At 45.2% G+C, this 24,994-nt stretch overlaps 1 long non-coding RNA gene across 1 annotated transcript; it reads left to right on the top strand.

Moving 5' to 3' along the window:
* The first annotated feature begins 6,587 nt into the window (after positions 1–6,587).
* Positions 6,588–11,521, top strand: LOC142559696 (uncharacterized). Its single transcript, XR_012823206.1, has 3 exons — positions 6,588–6,812; positions 8,837–8,964; positions 11,237–11,521. It is a non-coding gene; the product is annotated as an uncharacterized LOC142559696 (long non-coding RNA).
* Positions 11,522–24,994: the final 13,473 nt, after the last annotated feature.

The following is a 24,994-nucleotide window of genomic DNA, read 5'->3' as shown; positions in this document are numbered from 1 at the left end:
GCCTTCGACGACTCATGTATAAGAAGCCGGCGCACGTGACCCGCTGATCAGATTCCGACGACCGCGGCTGTGTTCGCCGTAATTGTTGTGCTTTGAGTGTAACTTGTTTTTGTTGGCACAAGTACGCCCAACAAAAAGTTAGCTTCGTCATTCACAGTTTTGCTGCTTTCTTCACCGTCGCTAATACGTGACATCTGATGGAGCTGCTCGCTACGTTCAGGCTGCGAACGCCCCCGAAAAGCCGTGGTCCTATCCCGAACCCCGAAGGCCTCACCAACGTCGCCCCAGATCAAGCCTCAGACTATGAAACTTGTCCCCTAAGCATGGTCTCCTATACAAGTAAAGCAGAAAGACGAACAGCAAGTCAGCAGCAACGATTACAAAAACCGCGTCGCCATCGACGCTATTGCTTCTGCAATCCAGGGAGCCACCTACATTCCCTGGAACTTCATCGGAAGACCCGGATACCTGCTTCGAGACAATGGAAAAGGGGTCAGCGTACAGCATTAATTCATTCATTCCATTTATTAATACTGTCAGCCTCCATCAGGGGCTGTAACAGGAGTGGAAAACCAAAACGAAACTCAACAGCAAAATAAGTAGTACAGAACATATTGAAAGCCATAGTTATACATTAGTAAAAATCATCTCGTGAAATACACACACAAACAAAACAAAAATACATCACTGACAAATCAGAACAACAGCCATCTTATGCAGCATCAATCTGACCTCATCGCCCTGTGCTAGTGCCATAGATGAAATTTTCTAAGTGGCGTAGAAATTAAGCTAATGATGTCAACCGAACAGCAGAATCTGGAAGAGAGTTCCAGTCTCTAGAAGTTCGGGGAAAGTAACTAAACTTGAAACAATTATTTTTTATAGTCGGTAATGGGATACACTTACTCTGACGATGCCTTAATGTTTCATTAGTTTTGATCTCAAAGTATTCTGATTTATTTATTTTAAGTTAATTATTGATAATACGGTAAAGAGCATTTCGGCTTTCATATCTGGTTCTGGTGTCTAGCATAGGTAGTTGGGCTTTTTGGCAGAGATCTGTTGAAGAATGGTTTCGGCGGTATTTATTAAAGATAAACCTTACAGCAAGTCGCTGAATCCTATCAAGCTTGTGACATTTAGTTGCTGTGTGAGGATCCCATATTACTTTAGCATATTCGATTATCGGTCTGACTAGGGTTTTGTAAGCCAGGCACTTTACATCCGGAGTAGCACTGTGTATAGTGCGTCGCAGATAACATAGTGTTTTAAAAGCTTCGGAAATGACATTTTCAATGTGAGTATTCCATCGTAGATCTGATGTAAATGTTATGCCTAGGTATTTATACTGATCGACTCTTTCAAGCATATAACCGTTGATTTGATATTTGTAATGAAAAAAATTTTTATTTCTAGTTACTGACATGAACACAGACTTTTAAAGTTTAACTCCATCTGCCAATCGTTACATCAGTTCGCTATTCTTTGCAGGTTTAAATTTATTTTCATCTGATCATCAACTGTATTTACGGTACTGTACATCACGCAGCCGTCAGCAAAAAGTCTCAATGGAACATCAATATTAGTTTGTAAATCCTTAATAAAGATCAAAAATAGGAGCGGGTCTAAGACCCTACCTTGCGGTACACTAGAAGCAACGGGAAGAATGTTGGACAGACAACCTCTAACAATTACATACTGTTCACGAGAGGATATATATGCAGAAAACCCTTGTGTGAGGGATTGATTTTTGAAGACCGCATTAACCTCATATAAGAATTTTTCGTGCGAAACTTTATCAAATGCTTTCGCAGTCAAGGTATATAATGTCTGTTCGACTACGTGAATTTATTATTTGATAAAATTTTCACCAATAAAATGAACGTCGATATTCGTGTGTCTAGCGAGTACTGTTTTACAGAATGCAGAAGTGAGACTGATAATTGTATATCGAAGAGTTAATATGTTTGTTTCAGAATGCAGTTTTTACCATTTATGAATAAAGTAAATATAATATGTGTCTTCAATATGCCGTTATGCTCTTTCTATCGTCTAAGGCTAAAGTGACTAAGCAGCTTACTATTTGCTTATCTTAGCCCCAACCAAACATCACAAGGCCAATAAGACAGGTCATGATATGGTACACGCAAAAATCAATGTCACCAGTCAAGTAATCTGAGGGAAGTATGAAAGAATGTTGCTTTCGAAACGGAGCCTTCCCATTATTTTTTGCGTCAGCAATACATGTATCGCTTATGAATCGAAGCATATGCATTGCTAGGTTGCTGTCATTTTAAGGACAGCACTAATTTTCCGAAGCCATAGTAACCGCGACGCGTAAAAAGACACCCTGCAAACGCAACGAACCTAAGTGCCGACGGCGTGGACTGTACGGCCCATCGGACCGATGCGACAAGCGTGACGTGACACCGGCGAGCGGAGGCCTTGTTTCTTTTTTTCTAGGTGACTCACGCGGGCCGGATGCGTGCCCTCTCCTGTGGCGCGCGAGGCGAGGGAGGAGGGGCATTCTTCTCCGGCGGCTGCAACGGTGCCTCCATGTCCTCCTGGCCCGCCGCTCCGTACAGAATCGCGGACACCGTGGTGACGCGTTGCCGGCGTTCTTGTGCCTTGAAAGTGATCCGCGATATTTGCAGAGTGCGCGCAGTGCTGTGCTTTCGACATTTCGTACGCATTGAGGCGAGATATGCACGGAGGTCAATTTCACAGACTTTTTCACAGACAGTTTCCACTGTCATCGAACGATCTGTGTCCATGCTTACCTGTGTGTGCGTGACACCGTGCTGGTTAATTCAGTTAAACCGCATTGATGGGCTAGTTGGCTTGAATCCATGATAGAATGTGCAAGCGTTAGTGAACAAAGTCCTAGAAAGAAGCAGACACACAAAGACAGCGCTGTCTCCATGTGTCTGTTTCTTTCTACGTCCTCGTTAAGTCACGTTTACGTATTCTATCATTGTCAATTTAGTTAGTAAGCGAGTGTTTACAAGTTTATACGGCCGCTAGCACTACTATTCTTACTTCGTACAGCTACCTACTACGGAACTGCGAATTCTTTTTTTTTCTGACGGCAACTATATTTCACCATTAGGAGTATGACTTCAACTAAAGCCAGTACCGTGAAACTTCTCAGCGAGACGTTCCACGTTGATGATCTAGTGGCTGGAGCAAACTGAGAACAAGAAGCACTTCAATTCTGCCGAGCAGCCAAGATGATTCTGCAGGAGGCAGGAACGATGCTACAGAAAGGGGCGACCGACTTAGACGACCTGATTAATACGTTGGAGCATAAGGAATAGTAGGAAGTCAAAGAATTGGCTGTTCTCCACGAGACAAGTATGGAAGTGCTTGGAATCGCGTGGAATCGGCATATGGATGGTTTGCGTTTTTCTTTGAGGGCTTGCTCGAATTCAAGAAAGAAAAATCTGACACCAAGTGGCTCGTACATGAGGCGGCTGCACGAATATTCGACTCAATGCCATTTGTTGCGCCATTCGCAATTGACATCAGAAATTTCTCCATAAGTTAGGGACTCGTGGAATAGGCTAAGAACAGCAATTACGCCAAGATCCGATAGTATAATGCCATGAATGCACCAACTACCAGCGTTGCAGAGTGTTTCCCCAGCGCCTTATCTTGGAAGTCCAAACTAACAGCCCAAGATGCTACAGGTTCACATAGTTTCGTCGCAAGCACTACGGCGTAAGGCGCAGCACTTTACGTTGTACCAAGCTGTTCAGCGAGCCCTAAGTTGCTGATCGCAAAAGCACGTGTGCCACATATCGGAATTGCACTACCACGGTCGGAGCTCCTAGGAGCCTTGATGGAATCAAGGCTACTTAATTACGTCTCTAGTGGCCTCACTGACTTCAAACTCCACTGCATAATATCAACGGATTCCACAATCAAGCTGTTGTCAATAAAGGCGACACAAGTGGGAGAAATTTGTGTCTAAAAGAGTGAGAGACCAAGAAAAAAAGCGGTTCTTCAATGTGGAGGTATATTCCGGTACCTGTGAATCCAGCAAACCTACCTACACGTGGAGTTTCAATAGAGAAGTAGATATCTAAATCTACGTGGTGGAATGTACCAGCCTGTCTATGCAAGTCAGAAGACGGATAGACACTTTCACCACCAGAACGTATAAGCGCGTTTGACAAGATAATCGGTGAAATGACTGCCGTTCACGTTGCGACCTCTTGTGAGACGACGTGCACATCGGTGCTCGACATTGAAAGCACATCAGAGCCGAGACGTTGCTCAGGGTGAGAGCATGGATAACGAAATTTATCAACCACTGCCCTTTCAAAAACAACGTCCGAGCTGGTCTTACAGAAGCCCAAGAGATCGCTGAAGCTGATAAGTATTGGATCAGGCAGGTACAGCAGCAAGTCTTACGCGAAGATATAAGCTTCAGTCAGCCAGGTGCGTCTGCCGAGCCTACCTATTGAATTAAAGACAACCTGTTCTATGATGCCGACAGCACACATTAAACAATTAACACCCTTATGGGTGTTAAAAGGGGTGTTTTTGTTATTTAAACCCATGTCTACACCCTTTCAGCACCCTTTTCGGCCAGAACACTTTATCATAAGGGTGTATCCGCACATAAGGTGTGACCTTGCTCGAATAAGGGTGTTAAATCGACAACTGAAGGTTGTTGAACGCACAGATGCATATATCTGGGTAACGTGTACAAGTCTGCGCATTGAGCAATGTGTTTATGCATTGCATTTTAAATGCGAAAGCATTTTATGTCCTTTCAGGTAGAAAAGCTGGCATTCTGCGCAAGAACAATGCATATGGGACCCTGCTCCCCATGCCAATCTTGCCATTTGCCTTGAAAGCATTCAGAAAGCACTGAGAACCGCGCCGCCCATTTTATTCTCCCAAATTATTCACGTCATTCTAGCGTCACGTCCATGAAAAGGACAATTGGTCTACCTGATACTTTTGTCTCTGTCTTTTTCATAGAATATGCTACTTTAACCCTTCTTGTAAAGAAAATCTTTTCACCACACCAAGTTCTCGTCTCGCATCAACCATCAACACAAAACTGATGTGCCATTCTTCCTTTTTGCCAAGAACAGCCACTGAATGGAACTGCCTTCCAGCCTCCCCAGTCTCAATTTGTGACACCACTAATTCAAGATCGCCGTTTAAGTTGTCTTACAGTTTGATTTTCTATTCTTGCCTTGCACTGCAAATATTGTATATTTTCACTTCATTCTGTTGTTCCTACCAGGCCTTGAAAGTATGTATAATAAATAAAGAAAATGTGACATCATCACCGTCTTGTATGACGTCAGTAGTGATACAGAAGGTAGTAAATACAAAAACGTTAATTATGAGCAATTATGGGTAATTAATGCGAATAAGGGTGGAATAAATTGCATTAAGGTTCGTACAAACTATAGCATGGTGGATTACGGGAGATTCCGGTATAATTGTGAAGAACACGTGACAATGTATGAACTAACTTATCACGGTCCCGTGACATTTGCAAGTGTAGATGCGTGAAGTGATTAAGTTTTCGCATTCCTAAGTGACTGTCGATTTTTTTTCAAGGATTCTGATTTTACTGGCATGACGGCCACTCCAAAAATGTATCATCCAGAAAAAGTACGTCCTTTCACTTACAATTTATTTATCAATATATTTGGTAGTCACAGTAATATTAACATGCAATTAAACACTTCTAGAAAAACTGCAGTAGCAGGACGAAAACACGCGAGCAACTTGCACGAATATTTCGGTGCCCTTAATCGACCAACAAAAAGTGGCGAAAGGGAAGAAGCTGTTTGGATACATTGCTGAGCAAACAGGGACGTGCTGTTAGATGAGCCTCTGCTGTACAATGGCATCAACATACAATTTGCATGGTGAAGCCATAAAGAAGACGTTCATATAGGCGTGATCACGTCGGAAGTTCTCAAACCGGAATTTCCACATACCTTGCCTAATCTATTCAGAGGTTTACTAAGCTACCGATCTGCTTTCTAAGCGCATCCTCAGATACAGTTTGTAAGGCTCAGCCTATATATTAAGGGCTGCTGTCGTCAAAGCTGTAATTTCTTATCCACAGCATACGGTCTTGCAAACGCAGTCTTCAGTCTCCTCATGAATGTTTACGACCAAGATGTGAGCGCCCTTATAGAGTATCGCTGAAACTACGCCGTGACCTCGCAAGGTTGCTTCGTTCGGACGCAGCGAATAATCTAATCGCACCAGTAGAAGAGTGCCGACCGTCTCGCTCACGGTCCCGATCTGTGTACTGTACCCTCAGTGATGCAGCACAGACTGCGCCCCCCCCCCCAAAAAAAGATATGCTCGGCACGAAACCTAGTAGCAACTACCCGCCTCACCGTTCTAGTTAGAGACCCAACGAAGCAGCACCAAACAGGCGGCCATGCGAGCAAGCAAATTTGTAAGAATAAACATTCAATTTGCGCGCCGTCCCCTGCCCAATGAAAAGCCACCGGAAGTGACGAGTGACGCTGTACCGTCACTTCGGCGCGCGGCAGGACGGAAGGCGGAAGCTGCGCCATCGCACTGTGTTAATACCTGTGTTCGCGTCTCTCCCTGTGAGAAATAATTTTAAACGTGTGATTAGTTCGTGCGTTGTGTAGAAAAAGACGTGGCGCGTGCATTGTGTATTACTCGTGCCCCACTTCAAAGCTCAGCGCTCGTGCGCAATGGAAGATGGATCCACGAAGGCTGAAACAAGAAGTTGCAACGTGCCCCGTCGGTAGTACTGGCATAATGGCAATTTCAGACAAGTGTCCATTTATTTGGTAATTGATTTGTTCGCTCTAGCAGTATCTCACTGTGATCTCGTAGCATAATTCACTAATGTAAGAGCAAGAGCAGCTGCACTCCTAGTAGAGGAAGGTAACTACCTTGATCGCGCCCCGTGTGACTAATGTTTGTCAAACCTGCATCGGGCGTGGTGCGCCTGCATAGTTGCGCTTTGTTTTTCAGCGCTTGAACGTTCATAGATGTGATTCTCTTGTGCGTTCAACGCGGCTTCTTGTAATACGGTCGTTCGCATTTCAGTTAAATGTGGTCAACCACTTTGGTGTCGCGTATAAAAAGGACGACTGGCTTTGCCACCTTTCGAAAGAACCGGCGCGGTATTGGTTCCCCCTGATGCGGTCGCGTGTTGCTATTGCTGCTTCCCGGACGCCTTCAGCGTGTTTTCGGCTCGCTTTGTCTGCGTGTGTGCGTGCTCGCGCTTGGCTCGATTTGAGTGTGTGTGTGCGTGCGTGCGTGCGCTCGGCTCAGCTCGCTTTGTGTGTGTGTGTGTGCGTGTGCGTGCGCTTGGCTCGCCGTGTGTGTGTGCGTGCGCGCGCGCATGCCGGTTTGTATGGGCCGGCGTGTTTGCGTGTGACTAGTGCGTACGTGTTTTGTGAGTGTTTCTGTGGGTCGCTGTGTGTGCGTGCGTGCACGTGATAGCGTGTCTGCCTGCATGTATGTGTGCTTGCTTGTGTTTGTATATGTGCAATTGTATGTGTGCTTGCATGTTTGCGCGTGCGCGCTTTTGTGTCTGCGCTTTGAGAGTGCGTATATTTGTGTGTGCGTGCGAGTGCGTTTTGTGCGCGTGCGTATGCATTGCATAAGGCCGGTAGTGTTTTACTCGCAATAACCTCTTCCGATTTGGTGCAGCGAGTGTTCCCGCCTGGAAGCCGGGTTTGGTTTCAAGCCACCCTGGACAACTGCTGTATGAGGCGCTGTTTCTCGGGAGGACCAATGGGAAGGCGTCAGCTATACGCTTCGTCCTTATTCCCTCCCACGCCCTGATGAATCGATATCCTTGATCGTTATTGTAAAAGGAACGTTACATCCAGAGCATAAATAAGTGATTAAGAAATCTTGTAGTGTGTTTCGCCATCACACTAATTCTGATCTTAAAGACGTGGATTTCCCATTAGCCCACATTTCCGTTGGTGCAGACAACCGCTGAAATTGTTAATGCAGGTTATTCGAGACGTTCTGCGTATGTAGCAACTGTCTTCTGGAACTTTAATGTGTTTTGAAAATTTGAAGTGTTGTTGTGCTTTAGAGGTATCATATTAAAGCTTTAGGTAGTTTGCCAGCTTCGACAGCTGTCGCCTATAGCCCTATTGAAATTCGCAACTACTGTTGGGAGCACTGGGGAAGCTAGAACGCTTGTCCTGGCTCTCGAGAAAGTGTTTAAGCAGGAAGTGTAGGTTGAGGAGTTGGGGGTTGGTCACACAAAGACTTTTTAATGCCTTAGCAGTAGGAGTGTCAAAGGATAAAAAGTGCAGTGTGTCAAGCGTGGGAAGCTGCCCATGTGGTAGAGGCTTGTGTGTGTGTGTGTGTGTGTGTGTGTGTGTGTGTGTGTGTGTGTGTGTGCGTGCGTGCGTGTGTGTGTGTGTGTGTGTGTGTGTGTGTGTGTGTGTGTGTGTGTGTGCGCGCGCATGCATGCGTGCGTGTGTGTAAATTCGCTCCTCACAAGGGAGTATGGGTGTAAATGAGCTACTTCTTTGTTGGCGCTGTTTGCCAAAAATTGGCAAGAAAACACAATAATCAATATAACTTGAAATAATAATATATGCAAAGCATGCTGGCACAGTAGCGACAGCAGCATATGAGCATACAGACATGCAGCTGTGTGACAATCTTAATGCATGACTGCAACATCTGGAAGGACGTTTGCTTCTTTTTCAGTAAGCAGCACAAAGTCCATATTTTTGGCTTTTCTCATGCAAACCAAAACGAGCCTCATTGCCAGTGATCTTGTCTTTTGTTCTAATAGCATTTGTTTATCTTGAACTTGGAGCGTCGTTTCTCGCAGATCATGCCTATGGAAGCAGAAGTTTCACAATGCCCAGCCTTGGTGCCCTCCATCAAGAGCAAGCCACTTGCATTCGCCTTCAGACAGATGGTTCATGTCTTCTTGGGAGCAGTTTGGAAGACAACATTGTAAGCAGATATAGGTGTATAGTGTAATATAATAAGTCAAGTTATAATTTAAACCTCTGATGCTCCTTGGTGGCCTAAGCTTGATATCAGTGCAGTTGTGTGGGGTTTTAAATATTGCCGATGGTACATTGCATACTGCAGGTATGACTGCTGATTCAAAGTATACACTTGCATTTTCTTGATGGCCTTTAATAATGAGGATTTTCTTTGTGCAACAATATTCACAGAATGGGGCATTGCAGCATCATATTCTTTATTGTGCATTCAGTGCTGATTTCGTATGACCTTCCTGCTACCAATTTATTTGCAGGAAAGGAATATTTGTTTACTCTCTGCAATGAGCTTGTTATTTGCTGATTGCATTACATTCTTATACCTTTAATTTATTCCCATATAATTCTCTAAACCATAAAAGTTGAGCTGTTCTTATTTTGAATTCATAATATCAAAATCAAAATGTGCCGGATTGCAATCTAGACTGCAAAAGAATTTGAAGAAATTACAAGAAACCAGGACCTCTCGTGGGCGTTAAAAAACATTTCCGCATGCAATGCACCTATTTCTTGTACTGAGCTAGCTGCTCATGAAAATTGCAAGCATCGGCCGTGGTTGCTCAGTGGCTATGGTGTTAGACTGCTGAGCACGAGGTCGCGGGATCGAATCCCGGCCGCGGCGGCCGCATTTCGATGGGGGCGAAATGCGAAAACACCCGTGTACTTAGATTTAGGTGCACGTTAAAGAACCCCAGGTGGTCGAAATTTCCGGTTTTGGCACGTAAAACCCCATAATTTCTTAAATTAAAATTGCAAGCATCTTTTATTTCACACAGTTTTGCGGGATATAGCAAGCCTATCATTGTCTCTAAGTATAACCTTTCCTCCTTTGCATCATGAAAATTTGTCGAATGCTTAATTTGTGAAAAGTCTTGAAAAATGAATGTTTCATAATTTTGAAGCTGTGTATGGGTTGGGGCTTGACAGTTTTCAGACAACTTAACCATGTGGAACCTAGCCATTACGAACGACAAGAAAAAAGACATACACAGGAGCACTCATTTAAGCAAATGCAATGCTTGTGGTCATTTTCCATGGGGCAAAATGTACTTTTAAGCGAGAGAGGGTGGGTAGCCAATTTACAACCATTGCGACTCACGTGGGTAGTGGCAACACAGGATGAGAAATGGTTGTGGCTCTGAGGTTCATTGAATATGTGAACACTTATATACAACCCCCACTCCCCCCTGTGAGGGGTAACCGTGCAATATGTTTCGGGCGTTAAAGATGATTGTTTTAGGAGACAACAAATTTCAGGCTCAAGTTGACAGGCTACAGAAAGAAGGACCATGTAAATAGTCAGATTAATATAAACTGCGTAGGAGGAGCATCACAGTTTAGAGCATGAAGTTGAAATTGGGAGCATGAGGAAGGATCATAAGTTTAAATAAGGGAATACTAGTGAGCGTATTGCCAAGCTAACCCATTGAAGAAAGGGGGCGTGCTCTAAGGAAAATAGTCGACAACACCTGCTAAGTTTTCCGGGAAAGTATGCCGGAATGCCAATTCTTACTAAATTAGTGAATAAGAAATACACAATAAATTTTAAGTTACAGAAAGGGTCTAATAAACTGCATTGGAGAGTTGGCGATCGTTGGGTTGGATGCATGTATTGCAGGGCAAATGAGAATGCCAGTGGAGGTTTCCCCATTTCCATTTTGTGTGCACTCGGTAAAACAGTACGCTTTGTCTCCTAGTGTAATAATGTGTAAAAACAGTTATTTCTTTCATCTCTTGTGCATCTCAGACGTAATGCGCTATATTCTGTAAGGTTGTCAGCTGCAGTACTTATAAAGTGTAATGCACAGATATATTGCAGATTTTGTAATGTCAATTTTATATTAAGGTCACATACACACTCTTGGACAAATGTATGTTGAGAGATGTCATTGGTAGTTCTTTAAATTTTTTTCACTCTTATTTTCTATGGTGAAAAGGCTACTGTACATTAATTTGCTTTTGCTGCTGTATGTGCCATGTTGTATTCACAATGACGTAGTGGTTTAGCGTTCACAGTAACACGCAATTCCTAAATTTGCAAAATAGAAATTTCTCCTACATTTCACTTGTCTTGCCCAGTTGCCTGAGCTGTGCATTGTGCCGTCACATTAATTCAGTTTGTTACTTTCAGGAGCTTGTTGCCTTTTAAATTTTCCGCAGTGTGCATGCGTAATTGCACCAAACTGAACTCTCATGGTTCTCTTATTTTGCTAATGCAGGATGCAAGATTCCAGCCATGCCATGCACTGCACTTATTGGTCAAGATGCTCAGAGAATGGAGTCCTTGCATCTCATGGTTAACCGTGAACAGTATTCTTTTTTTTCTTTTTGAATGCTAAAAGCCATTTGCTGCATAGATTGCATTTTCGCAGCTCAAATGTGTACTATATTTTTTCTAATATTGAATCAATTAATATATACTGTTCAGTATGATAAAAAAGGACGTACAGAACGAAAGAGAAGGACTGCGAGAGACGACATAACTGACTGCGCTGACTTCCAACAATATTTTATTGCGTTTCCACATCGTGTGTATATATGCAAGAAGGGCAATGCGCAGAAAATGAAAGGCAGTCAGAAGGGGTGTTCTAACAGCAATTCATTGCACTAAGAACATGGTCACTTGAAAAAAAATATCACAATTTCTATCTTATGAGATACAAGACTTGACTAGGGGTCAGCGTGATAGAGTGGGCTCTAACGCACACACTACCCAGTTTTCTGGTGAATTCAGCTTCGATTATTTACCGGGTGAGCTGTGTCTCGCTAAAACTTCCCTATCTTCAAAGAGGGACATGCAGCCACAGTCCCGGCAGTGGATGCCCAAGTGGCCTTGAACAGTGTTATGGACATTGTTATAGTGCTTTCGTAAAAGGTCATTTAGGCGCCTGCCTGTCTGTCCAACATATTTACTGCCTCAGGACAGGGGAATTTGGTAAACCGCATTCATTGCACATATCACAAAACGTTTTCTGTCCCCGACAGAGCAACAACTCTGACGCGATTTAGGCGCGTTTACACGCTTACAGAGCCTTGCCAGCTTTTTCGGGGCTGAGCAAGGGACTGATTCCTGCACATTGCCCAATCTTTTTAGCCTATGAGAGACATCATGCATGTACGGTAGTACTGCAAACCTGTCTTTCAACCATCTGGTTCCTCGACTGAGTAGGCTCATGACATTTTGTGCGCTTCAGAAGCTGTTCCGCTATGGCTGAAATTAAGGCCAAAGGGTGGCCAACCTAAGAAAAGTGATAAAGCTGCAGCAAGATTATGTTGCATCTCGTGTGAGCAAGATTTATTGTGACTGATAACGAGGCAAAACTTTGCAATACCTCGTTTACAGAGTTTTGAATGTGCAGAGTTAAAGGGCAAGAGTGACTTCTTGATTCGGAGCACCAGCACACATGTTTGTTTGTAAGGCACAGCCTGAGATCTAGAAAGCACAAGGAATCATCAATGGGGACCTCATGTGTTAGTTCTAGACGCTGCATCTCTTTCTTAAAGATCTCCAAGACCCCGAATCAGTAGGCTCAAAAGCGTGAGCAGTGCAATTAATAAATGCCAGATAGTCGCTTACAAACCTGCACACTTTGACAACGGGAGATGCGTCTAGGTGACCTTGAATATTGCAATCATGATGAGCTAGATAAATATTACTTAGTGGCGGCGCCAGGCATGATCCTATACAATATACAAAGGAATGGTGTTTGTATAGGATTATGCCTGGGGCCGCCACTAAGTGATATATATCTAGCTCATGATGATCCCAATATTCAAGGTCACCTAGCTGTGTCTCCTGTTGTCAAAGTGTGCAGGTTTCTGGACGACTACCTGGTATTTATTGATTGCGCCAATCACGCTTTCGAGCCTGCTGCATCGGCAGTCTTGGAGATCTTTAAGAAAGAGCTGCAGCCTCTAAAGCTAACGAATTAGGTCCCTGTTCATGATTCCTCGCGCTTTCTAGATATGAGGCTTTGCCTTGCAAACAAACATCTGTGCTAGTGCTGCAAACCGAGAAGTAAGAAGTCACTCTTGCCCTTTAACTCTGCACACCCAAAGCTCGTTAACTGAGGTATTAAATGTGTTGCCTCGTTAACAGCCTCAATAAATCTTGCTCACACGAGATGCAGCATAGTCTTACTGCACAGGTTGATCGCGTTTCTTGGGCTGGCTACCCTTCGGCCTTAATTTTAGCGATAGCGGAACAGCTTCTGAGGTGCACAAAACGTGATGAGCCCGCTCAGTCAATTAACCAGCCAGTTGAAAGCGAAAGGTTTGCAGGTCTACCCTATGTGCATGATGTGTCCCATAGACTAAGAAAGATTGGGCAACATACAGGAATCACAGTCGTTTTCTCAGTGACAGAAAAGCAGGCAAGGCTCTGTAAGCGTGTAATCACGCCTAAATCGCGTCAGAGTTGTTGCTCTGTCGGGCACAGACAACGTTTTGTGACATGCGCAATCAATGTGGTTTAACAAATTCCCCTGTTTTGCAGCAATAAATTTGTTGGACAGACAGACAGGTGCTTAAACGATCGTTTAAGAGAGCACCACAACAATGTCCATAACACTGTTCAAGGCCTCTTGGGCGTCCATTGCCGGGACTGTGGCTGCGTGCCCCTCTTCGAAGATACGGAACTTTTAGCGAGACGCAGCTCATCCGGGCAATTATAAAAGCTGATTTCACCAGAAAACTTAATAGTGTGGCCGTTAGTGCCCCCTCTATTGCGCTGACTCCTAGTCACGTCTTCTATCTCAACAGATAGAAATCGTAATGTTTTTTTTTCAAGTGACCATGTTCCTAGTACAATGACTTGCTGTTAGCAGCCCCTTGTGACTCCGTTTCATTTTCTGTGCATGCCCGCTCTTGTATATGCATATGTGCACACAATGTGGCAACGGAACAAACTATTGTTGGAAGTCAGAGCAGTGTATGTCGTCTCTCACAGCCTTTGTCCTTCGCGCTGTACGTCATTTTTTATCATGAATTGCCAACTAGCCCAAGAAACCACCCTTGTTGAGTATGTTTATAATGTTTGATACGACCATTTCTTGCTGACAAATGTTAACAGTGTGATATTTACCTTGACTTATGCATGACTGCCTGTGCTGTGTTGTTTTAGTAACCAGAGTATTGCTGATTTAATAAATATTTGCTAATTTGCATACTCACATGCTGCAGCTGCCCTAATCTTGTAATACGCATCTAAGTGCAAATTATTTTGAAATATACTATGCATCTTAAAACACTGTCCACCTTTTGTGCTCAACGAAATTGTTTAATCAACAGTGGTTTTATTTTATCAGGCCTCCTACTCTACTTTGCACCCAAACAGTAGTAACAGTGGAATATTCGGTCTTTTGAATTATAGTAAGAGAAGAACCCATTTTCAAAGTACATATTGTATAACAGACCAGTGTCTTCGGGCTACAAAACAAAAATTTATAAAAAGTGGAATTGTAGTTAGAAAATCCGCTACACAGCACCTTTAGCCCAGAGAACTCTCGTTTCACAAGAGGAAAAACCATGTAGGCACTAAGAAATTCTACATATTTTTCGTGCTTAACTTATCTTGTTGGAAAGAGAAAATTAGCAATAATGCTCCTCGCTTAAACCTTACTTAAAGCACGTCTATGCTTGGAAAGTATTGTTTCAGTCTGAAAAATGTTGGCCAGTTATGCTTTACATCGACTTTCAAACTTTTCAAAATGCTTCGCGACTGCATTAGTGTACAAAATAACAGGTGTCTTGTGCATTTGCTCTGCATTTTATTTACTTCCCTAATTCACCTTTGCAATATCCCCCTTTTTTTTTCTAGGCAAGAACTTGAATTTTCGTTCATTGGAGCTTAATACTGGACATTTATTTCTGTACGTGGCTCAAAACACTGGGAGGTCAACTCAGGCTCTTTCAGTGCCGCTATACATAGTCTCTTCTCTAATAAGAACAGATTTGATCAATACATATATTTTATATACCTTTGTGGGAAATGTACTTGTTCTTGTACTTACCTATGTGTTTGGTGAGTGTGCACATCTATATTTCATGTGATTTATGTATATCTTGTACTGTGTATTGTAGCATGCAATAAATATATTTACATTTTTCTTGAAAATGGAGCATATATCTTACCTTTCTGTGTTGCATGGTATGTGGATCTGGAAATCGTGATAACTGTTGGTGTTGATATACATCCTCAAAAGTGCCATTTGCTAGGTTGTATTTGTGCAGCGAAGCGAGGTTTTGCAATATACACCATGAATTACTAATATGTATTGTGATCCACACGTATAAGTGTTGTGTATGCCCATCGAAGCTTCAAGGCCGGCTGTTTGACGGTTTGTTTGGTAGCCGAACTTGAACCTTCTGGCACACGCGAGAGTTACGCGTGGATCGCTGTACATAGTAGTAATTGAAGGCGTGTACTGCCGAACCTGCCTTCCATGCACACTAGAAATAAAAGGGAGTACACCCTTCCAACACCCACATAGATGGATGTTAATGTGGACTTGCACCCTTATACCCTAAATTTATTTTGCTGGACACCCTTCCTCTAGGGTGCATAATTGCACCCCAACTGTAGGGTGTAGACAATCTGCACCCTTACGGTGTTCGTCTGGCCACAAACTGATTTACACCCTTAAGGGTGTTAAAATATTTAGTGTGCATCCTTCGCGTCGGAGGGTGCCTGTTGCACGTTGACGCCGTCTTACGAGGCAAAATACCCAGGCATCCTCCCATTCCATCATCGCTTTTCGGCTTCACCGCCAATGAGAGCGCAGCGCGAAATACTACATAGAGCCATTAATCATATTGGCACGTGTAATTGTTTATCTTTATTGTCTGACCGCGTTTCACCACCTGATAAATGTTATCGCACAGCGCAGGACGCGCTCGCATATATCAGAAGTTTCTCGAAAGTTATCGATGGTCCTATCCGATGTCTGTTGTCACCGAACCTTGTGTTATCTGGTTTCATCGCGCTACGCGAGTGATGTAGAACTTTCTGGAAGACACGCGCGTCTCAGCGACTACTCTAGGATCTTCGATGACTGATGTATACACGCAGGCGCGCTTGACCCGCTGATCAGATTTTCGACGATCGCCGAGTGTGTTCGCCGCTATCGTTGTTTCAGGGCACAAGCTCCCCCAATAAAACGCTAGTTTTGTTAATCACAGTTTTCTGCCTTCACCATCACTACTATGTGACATCTGGTGGAGGAGCGGGGCAGAGCGGCATGTCTATGTCGCATTGGAAGACGCTGCTAGGACGTGGTTCGAGAATCCAGAAGCCACCTTAACGTGGGACCTGTTCCGAAGCATCATCATCAGCCTGGTTACACCCACTACAGGGCAAAAGCATCTCCCATACTTCTCCAACAACCCCCGTCATGTACTAATTGTGGCCATGTCGTCCCTGCAAACTCCTTCATCTCATCCGCCCACCTAACTTTCTGCTGCCCCCTGCTACGCTTCCCTTCCCTTGGAATCCAGTCCGTAGCCCTTAATGACCATCGGTTATCTTCCCTCCTCATTACATGTCCTGCCCATTGCCCCCCCCATTTCTTTTTCTTGATTTCAACTAAGATGTCATTAACTCGCGTTTGTGCCCCTACCCAATCTGCTCTTTTCGTATCCCTTAACGTTACACCCATCATTCTTTCCATAGCCCGTTGCGTCGTCCTCAATTTAAGTAGAAGCCTTTTCGTAAGCCTCCAGGTTTCTGCCCCGTAGGTGAGTAATTTTCGAAGCGGCTTCCTGCAAACATTCACAGGCGTCGTGCGTAAAAAGCGCGCCCAAGCTCTACTAGAAGCCCCAGTACAGCTTCCCTATGAGACCATAGCGATGTTCACGGAGGAGATGGCCCGTATTTTCCGGCACGCCGATCCGGAAATGTCGGTGGAGAAAATTGGTCACACTGATTGTGTGAGAACATCGGTCAAAGCATCGCACGTGTAATGCGAAGATGTGGGATCGTTCCCCACCAGCGGCAAGTTGTTTTTTTCATTCACTTGTCATTATTTATCGTTTATTTAATTCAATTAGTAAGTACGAGTAATTACCCCTGTGTTTTCCTTTGTGTCTGTTTGTTGGCTCCTCATGACATGTTTTTTTAAAAAATCGAGCCCCTCGGTTAACCCCCGGTCTTGTCGTTCTTACGCGGCGACATGCAAGACACGCTATTACCGTTGAGACAGAACTATTGAATCTCCCGGGCACATACATGGGTGAACAATAGCTTACACGGATTCTATATGGGCAGGTGCATTAGAATTTACCCTGGCGACGTTTTAACTGGCCCTATCGCAAGCCATTCTTTAACGCCCACGAACCCATTCGAAGTCCTGGGAGGCAACTTCAAAGAAGCATTGCCTGCGGTTGCTCTATCTGGAGAGACAAAATTTTACATAGGACTCTTGGCATGTGCGTCATCATGAGCAGTGTACCTGCAGCTGGCTTCTAATATGACCTCAGACGCTTTCCTCCTGTCCTCGAGACTCTTTTCAACGCGAGAGGGTCTCCCACCTGTTTCTATTTGAACTCGGACAACGCAAGCAGATTTAAGAAGTCGTCAAAAGACTTAGAGAAGCTCTACAATTTGCTTTCCCAAAAGGACAGTGCGGCATGTTCGACCCAAAGAAGTATCCACCTCGAACTGTATTCTACCTAAAACCCCATGGTGGGTTTGCTTGTGGGAGCGCCGGATCAGGTCAATCAAGGTTTCACTGAAAGGTTCTCGGTACAGCCTGATGGAATCTAGAAGAGCTGATGACTGTGCTAGCAAGTATAGATGGTCATGAACTAAAGACATCTTACCTACGTTGAGTCGGATAGCTGAGAGCCTGACACACTAACACCACCAGACCTCATAATTGGACGGAAACTGACAACGCCACCGTAAGGCAGCGCCGATGTATCAGTGGACTTGGCGTGCACTGAAGCTTTCCGAAGACTCGGCTACAGAAACTGACAACTTCTGGAGGAGGTGGACGAAAGAATATCTGCCAACCCTTACTTTTCCCTACGAGACCCACCAAAGAAATCAAGACCGGAGACACCAATATAGTCAATGCCGAAAAATCACTTCCAGAAATCTGGCAACTTGTTAGCGTTCCTGAAGTACACGAAGGTGCTGACAGCCATGTACAATCGTGCAAGGTTCAGCAACAGTAAGGGTTTGTTACCACCCGACCATTACGAAAAACTTGAACACAATTCGTTTTACAATGGTTTTCGGTGGTAATGCGATTAGCTTGGCCAATATGTATGAGCTCGTATTCCTAATGCGGTAGTGGTAGATGCATCTAAGCCATTTAATATTTGTCATCCTACCCTCGCCGAGTCGACATGGTCATTCCATCTTTATCGTACAGTCGTCACGCTTGCATTGCCAAACCATCATCGTAATGCCATCGTGGTCGTTTTAGCATCGTCTCTCAACGTTCTGTATCCGGCTTTCGTCATGCTGTCATCGTTAAGCCATTCTCGTCATACAGTCATTATAATGCAGTCGTCCTCATGCTATTGTCGTTATTCACTCCTTTTCATCCCACTGTTCTCATACCCTTGTATGACGATGACCCTCGATGACGATGACGCAATGGCCATCGCCATTGCGTCATCGTCATCTAGTCCTCCTGATCCATTCGTCATCATACAGCAATCCTGACGCCGTCGTGATTATTCTGTGATCGTCATTCTAACTTTGTCATGCGACTCGTCATGCCGTCATGACGCCACCATTGTCGTCACACACTCGTCGCCAACCCATTGTCTCCTTGGTTTTCTAAAGAAACAGATGTACAGATGTGGCTGTACGTGCTGAATACGTTATAGAGAAGTTACAGTTGAAAGTACATAAAGTACCCAAGAGGAGCGCTGCAGGAGCGCTAAACTCCACAAATCATGTGACAGAAGCCTGTACAGTTTGCACTGAGTAGCTAATATTAGAAGTATGGAGAAACGGCCAAAATATTGCCGTTTTCTTAGCATTGCACGAAAGTTCCGAATGCTGCGCTAGGTATAGGGTTTCGAAAACAATTCGCAAGATTTATTTCTCTGCCTTTTCTTTTGCCTGGAGCAGTTTGCCTGACATGACCGAAAATTTATTCGCCGCTTACATCAGGCAAGGCAAGATAACAGCAAGCAATGAGTCCTCACTCCTGCCGTAGCGTCGCATGCATCGGACTATCTGGTCAAGCTTTTAAGCTAAGTTTATTGCGCTGCTTTTACATGTGCTAAAAAATTCAAATCTACGGTTTCACGTGCCAAAACTAAGACACGATTATGAGGCACGCCGTACCTGGGATTCTTTAACGTGGACAAAATGCACGGTACACGCGAGTTTTTGCATTTCACCCGCATCGAATCGCGGCCACCGCGGCCGGCATTCGATCCCGGCCGCACCCTGTGGCTTAACAGCGCGATGCCAACGCCATTACACCACGCGCTAGGGAGCATATTGTTACGGTTACGTTGGGAGTATAGATAGACTGTACTTGCAATACATATGTAAGCAGAGTCAATGTAGTTAAGATGGCTGACCAGCAACGCACGCACCAGCCAGCGTCTCGCGATCATTTTCTTCCTTTCTCCTCTTTGATGCTTCCATTACAGGACCCCCGGGTGCGCCGTCTCGACGCGTGGTAGGCGAAGAATTGCGAGCGAAGTATGGCTTCAGCCGCGAAACGTGCACGATGTCAACAGGCGTCGCACTTGAGGATGGATCAAATTGTAACGGCGAAATCTCCTGATCGACATCGTTAACTTGACGTAGGACATCATAATGCCCTGTGTAGCGAGAGAGAAGCTCTTCTGGGAGAGACCGACCCGACGACATGGTTACTAAAGGAGCACAAAGCACCTTTAGTAACCGAGGAATTGAGGTAAATGCATGACACGACTTGAGACCCCCCATCGACATTACGGTACTAGCCCGATGACGAAGGCACTCCTCATCATAATTTATGTCACTAGTGCTCAACTACTCGTATTAAAAAGATCATTTCATTAGGTTTTAAGACAGAAGAAGATGCTACTTGTCTACTTCTGTTCGATTCTAACAAAAAACATTTTGACGTTACCCTTCAGTAGTATGGGTGGTCGAAAGGCTTCGTTTTCGCTCGACTCTGCGCGCTCGACTCTGCGCCGCACGCGCTTTGGAGTTTCAGTTGTTTCGTTATCGCGTTGCGCTGCGCTGGTTCTGCTGGCTCGCAAAACTTGCATTTGGAACAAGCAGCGGGAATGCCACGTCCACGTGATATCTTGGGATGCGCGAACGGTCCGCGGAACTTGGCCAAGGGCAGTTGCAACGGCGAATCCAACGTTGCTTATCACTTTGTGCCAACGAGTGAACCTCTCCGTTCGAAGTGGTTAAGTGCCGTACCTCTGCCACAGCGCGTTGACAAAGATCCGAAAAATCGCATAGTGTGCTCGCTGCACTTTCGTCCAAAGGATTACGAGTTCAACGCGGACTTACTGAAGTCGTGTGGAGTGCCTTTCAAAGCAATGCTTTCCCGTAGTGCTGTTCCGTCGGTCTTGCCTGCATTCTCCGAAGCGCAAGCACAACTGCAGGTCGAAGACGGGGCAGTGGGTGCGGCATTTGGTTTTCACGAAGGGAAAACTACAAAGGTACGAATATGTACAGCCATGACATACAGTTGCCGTCGTATCAGTATGCAACGACGCCGGCAGCGTGAGCCCTCAGCAGCGGGTCACGTTAATCAGTGCTTAAATCGCTCAAGTCGAGCCCAGCATCCCGAGCCAATGTGTCGGTGTCAGGGTCGTCCATTGCAACGAGCGTCAAAGTTGGCGTCATAAAATAAAGAACCAGCCTATCGTCGCGCGCTTTTCCTTCCGCCAGCCACCATAGTTCCGCTTTGGCGCTGCTGTCGGTTCTGTCTTGGCTCTATTTCCGGCCGCGCGTTTGCGTTTTGCGCAGAAAAGCCGTAGCGCCGTCTGTGGGCGCTGTTTTACTCATCGACGGCGCAACGTCACTATGAGACCATGACGTCACCGCTCCTCGATCGATGGGCGGCCGATTTGAACTGCGCTAGAGGTACGCGGACGCTTCAGAACTCATTTTCTCTTAAAATAAGCCTCTTCTTCGCATGAAACTAGCGTTTCGAGGTTTCTTGGAGGGTATTTCAACAGTCCACGTTGATTTAATATTAACCTTTAGTGTGCCTTTAACATCCCGACGGCACTTGGTGATTAAGTTCTTTCTGTATATGCTGCGAGGCCAATAAATGAGGTTGGGCGACTTCACGCACCATGTGACCGCGATCGATGACTTCATGAGCGTACTAAGTTGCAACACGTGACACAGAAGGGAGGATGGCGTCAAATGGCAATGTGTGGTCTCGACCATACAAAATATAAACGGGTGAATATCTTGCGGTGCCATTGATTGATTGATTAACTTTTATTTTACAGTCCTGCAGAACGCGTATTAGCACGTCGCGGGCCGTTCCCACGTCGGGACCGACAGGCCCGACAGGGCTTGCTATAGAGATACATCCCCAGAGCATGTGCGAAAGTGTTGATCTATCCCCGCAAGCAGGGCACGCATCGTCAGTGTACATCTCCGGATATATCGCATGTAACGTGAACAGGTTGGGATAGGTTTCTCTCTGCAACAGTCTGAATGTCAGTGCCTGAGGCCTAGTGAGCTTGGGGTGAGGAGGAGGGTATTGTCGCCGCGAGAGATAGAAGTGTTTAAGAAGTTCATTATCAGTGGCAGGCGCGTCCCTACCATGCGTAACTCTCTCTTCGGCCGTTACAGCGCCAGCGCGGTCAGTCAGTGCGCGCGCGGCAGCGTGGGCCGTCTCATTGAGGTTCGTGGGGACACCCGCCATGTGCCCAACGTGGGCTGGGAACCAAGTAAGCAAGTGATACTTGATTCTATCCGGACCTGCCTTACGAAGCAGCCCAAAATCCTGTTCTGAGATCACTCCACACTGAAATGCCCTAATGGCCGACCGTGAGTCACTGTAGATGACGTCGCTGCTGTCATCAAGCATCGCCAAGGCAATGGCCACCTGCTCGGCTATCGCCGGATCTCCGGTTGCGGTGCCATGTCGGGATGAATTATACGCGAATGTCGCGTAGGCCAGCGTGGGGTTCCAGACGCGGTGATCGTTGGAGACGTACATCGACAGCATCTCTGTGAATGTTCGGTAAAGACGTTCCGTAAGAGAGTTCCTTTGTGGGTGCTAGACGGTGGAAAGCTTGTGCTCCGCGGCATAAGAGCGGAGGAAGTCGTCAACAACTGGAGACAAGAACGAGCGGCTGTAAGCAACTGTCGAGGTGCACCGTGGTGCAGAATGACGTCGCGGAGAAAATCTGCGACGTTTGTTGCGCAACTAGTCGGCAACGCCTTTGTTATCGCGTAGCATGTCGCGTAATCAGTAGCGACCGCGATCCACTTCTCCCTAGTCATCGTCGGAAAAGGGTCAAGCAGGTCAAGGCCTACGCGAAAGAAAGGTTCAGGGATAACTTCATTTGGATGGAGTCGTCCGACAGGTCGCAGGGGAAGTTTCTTCCGGCTAAAGTCCCTTGATAATTTGAAAGTACCGCCCCTCTTTGAACTCTGCCGCTGCCGCACGACCTCCTCGCCTCTTTCTCGCCCGTTGTGCGTCCCTTCCGCGGAAACCAGTTTTACCCCCGTTTTTCTGCACGACGATTGGTCTCCCTGCCGTTGCCCTTGGAAACGCGCGGAGCTTGCGTTTTGCTTGTGTTTTTCTTTTTAGTTTGCGCCATTTTCTCCTCCTATTGGCAGCTTTGGCGCTTTAGCTCGGTATAGCGAACGTTGTACGCTCTGTATCCTGCTCTATGTGCTAGCGTTATGCGGTACTGTTGCGCATATAACTGCAGCCAGAAGCCTGAAGATGGTTATGCAGATTTTATGATACCACAACGAAAGCGTGACGGCTCGCGCAGGAAGCAGTGGCTGCATAACATTGGCCGGAAGAGCTTTGTTCCAACAAAGAACAGCGTTGACTGCGAGGTGAGGCGTCTTTGTTATTGCTCGCAGCAAAGCATCCCGTAATGCTGCATTTTTTTCCATTCTTCCGGCCTGCTCACAAGCGTTTTTGTTGCGGCAATTGTTAGGTTGCATAAAAATGCGGTTGTCCTCAGTATGCTTAATATTCTGCGATGGCACCATCACCTCGGACGTCGCAAACTGTTGTTATTTAGTCGGAAACGCAGCACTATAGATACTGCTTTCCGCTGTGAACAATTATGTGCGAAGGTACAGCCTCTCGATCGCACTTTTCGGTATTGTTAGGATCCGTTGCATGTTTTACTGAAAATAGAAATATCAACTTGTAGAGGAGTATTAGTTCTAGCTTACGTCGATCTGTGCGTCAGTCAGATACAAGGAATGCAAGCCCTGAAAAACTTAGTGGCAATTATACCTGTGGTAGTGCAGGTGATGAGCGCTCGTCCACATAGCGTTTTTTAATGTTTTAAGGCGAAAGCCTTTAGACCTGTATGTTTCAAAGTCGCGTTGTGAACAGAAAATATCACGTAACCCAAGGAAGGCCAGAGGCGACTCAAAGCATGTCCGCCCCTGTATAAGAGAATGATTAGCCAAGTTATTTAATGATTCATTGGTGATTGAATCAAAGTAAATCAGGGAGGATTAAAGTGGTTTAGAGTGTACTAGGTGGATTAGATTAGGTTCATGAATAAGTATTAAGGTATATGGAAGAGGAATAAGATGGATGAAGGAAGATTAATGCAGAGTAGGGTGATTAAGGTGAAATAGGGTTGATGAAAGAGCATTAGGACTGATGAAGGTGGATGAGGGTGCATGAACAATGATTAGGGAGTGCAGTGTATGTCGTCTCTCGCAGTCCTTCTCCTTCGCGCTGTACGTCATTTTTATCATGAAATAGCAACTAGCCCAAGCAACCACCCTAGATTAGGGAGGATTAAGGTGGGTGAAGGAGGATTAAGCTCGATTAGGGTAGGTTACTGGAATTACGGCTGATAAAGCAGTATCAAGACCGATTAGGAATGATTAAGGTGGATTAGGGTTGATGGAGGCGAATAAGGGTGTATTAAGCAGGATTAACGTGGGTTAAGGTGCACGAATAAGGATTAAGGTGTATGAAAGAGGATTACAGTGGATGAAGGAGGATTAAGGTGGTCAAGTCTACTGTAATAAACCTTAACCCTCCTTCATCCACCTTAATCGGCCTTAAACCTCCCTAAATCAATTTTAGTTCACCACAATCCACTTTAATCAGCCTTAATCGACCCTAATTCTCCCTAACGCACCTTAATTCACCTTAATCCTCTTTCATTCGCTTTAATCCACCCTAATTCACCTTCATCGACGTTAATCCCACCTAGTCCTTCTTAATCCACCGTGATCCTCCCTGATCCTCCATTCACTTTAATCCACCCTAGCCCACCATAATACTCCTTAATGCACCTTAATCGACCTTCATCCATGCTAATCTACCTTCATCGGACTTAATCCACCCTAATCCTCCTTAATGCACCTTAATCCTGCTTAATCCACCCTAATTCACCTTCATTGACTTTAATCCACGTTAATTCTCCCTAATGCACCTGAGTTCATCTTACGGGAACAGGGTAGGCAAAGTTTCCAAAAAATCTATTTTTTCGTTTTGTGTAATTTAAAATCTTTATTCTTTCCTTAACATGGCTCAGTGTTTCATTTGCGCGCACGCGAAGTATTTACCTTACAATCAAAATTTTCGAAACCTAGGCAGCATCCAGCCACGCCCCCTTTGACACATGCTCGGCATCTGCGCCTCCCCTAAACTGATTTTTTTTTCAACGCCTATTTTTTGTCATGTTTAGCGGAATGGCTGTCACTCATCTGGTAACAGTGAAAACTTAGCTAGCATATTTCACTTAGCTAAACGAATCCTAAGACGCAGCTGGATTACTCGCAGCGCGCGGCGTTTTTCTCGTGCTTTGGCGTGTTTCCGCGTACA

The sequence above is a fragment of the Dermacentor variabilis genome, chromosome 10 (genome assembly GCF_050947875.1).
Source record: "Dermacentor variabilis isolate Ectoservices chromosome 10, ASM5094787v1, whole genome shotgun sequence".
Classification (NCBI taxonomy): Eukaryota; Metazoa; Arthropoda; class Arachnida; order Ixodida; family Ixodidae; genus Dermacentor; species Dermacentor variabilis.
Note: the sequence above shows the minus strand (reverse complement) of the source record. Positions and strands in the feature narration are given on the sequence as shown.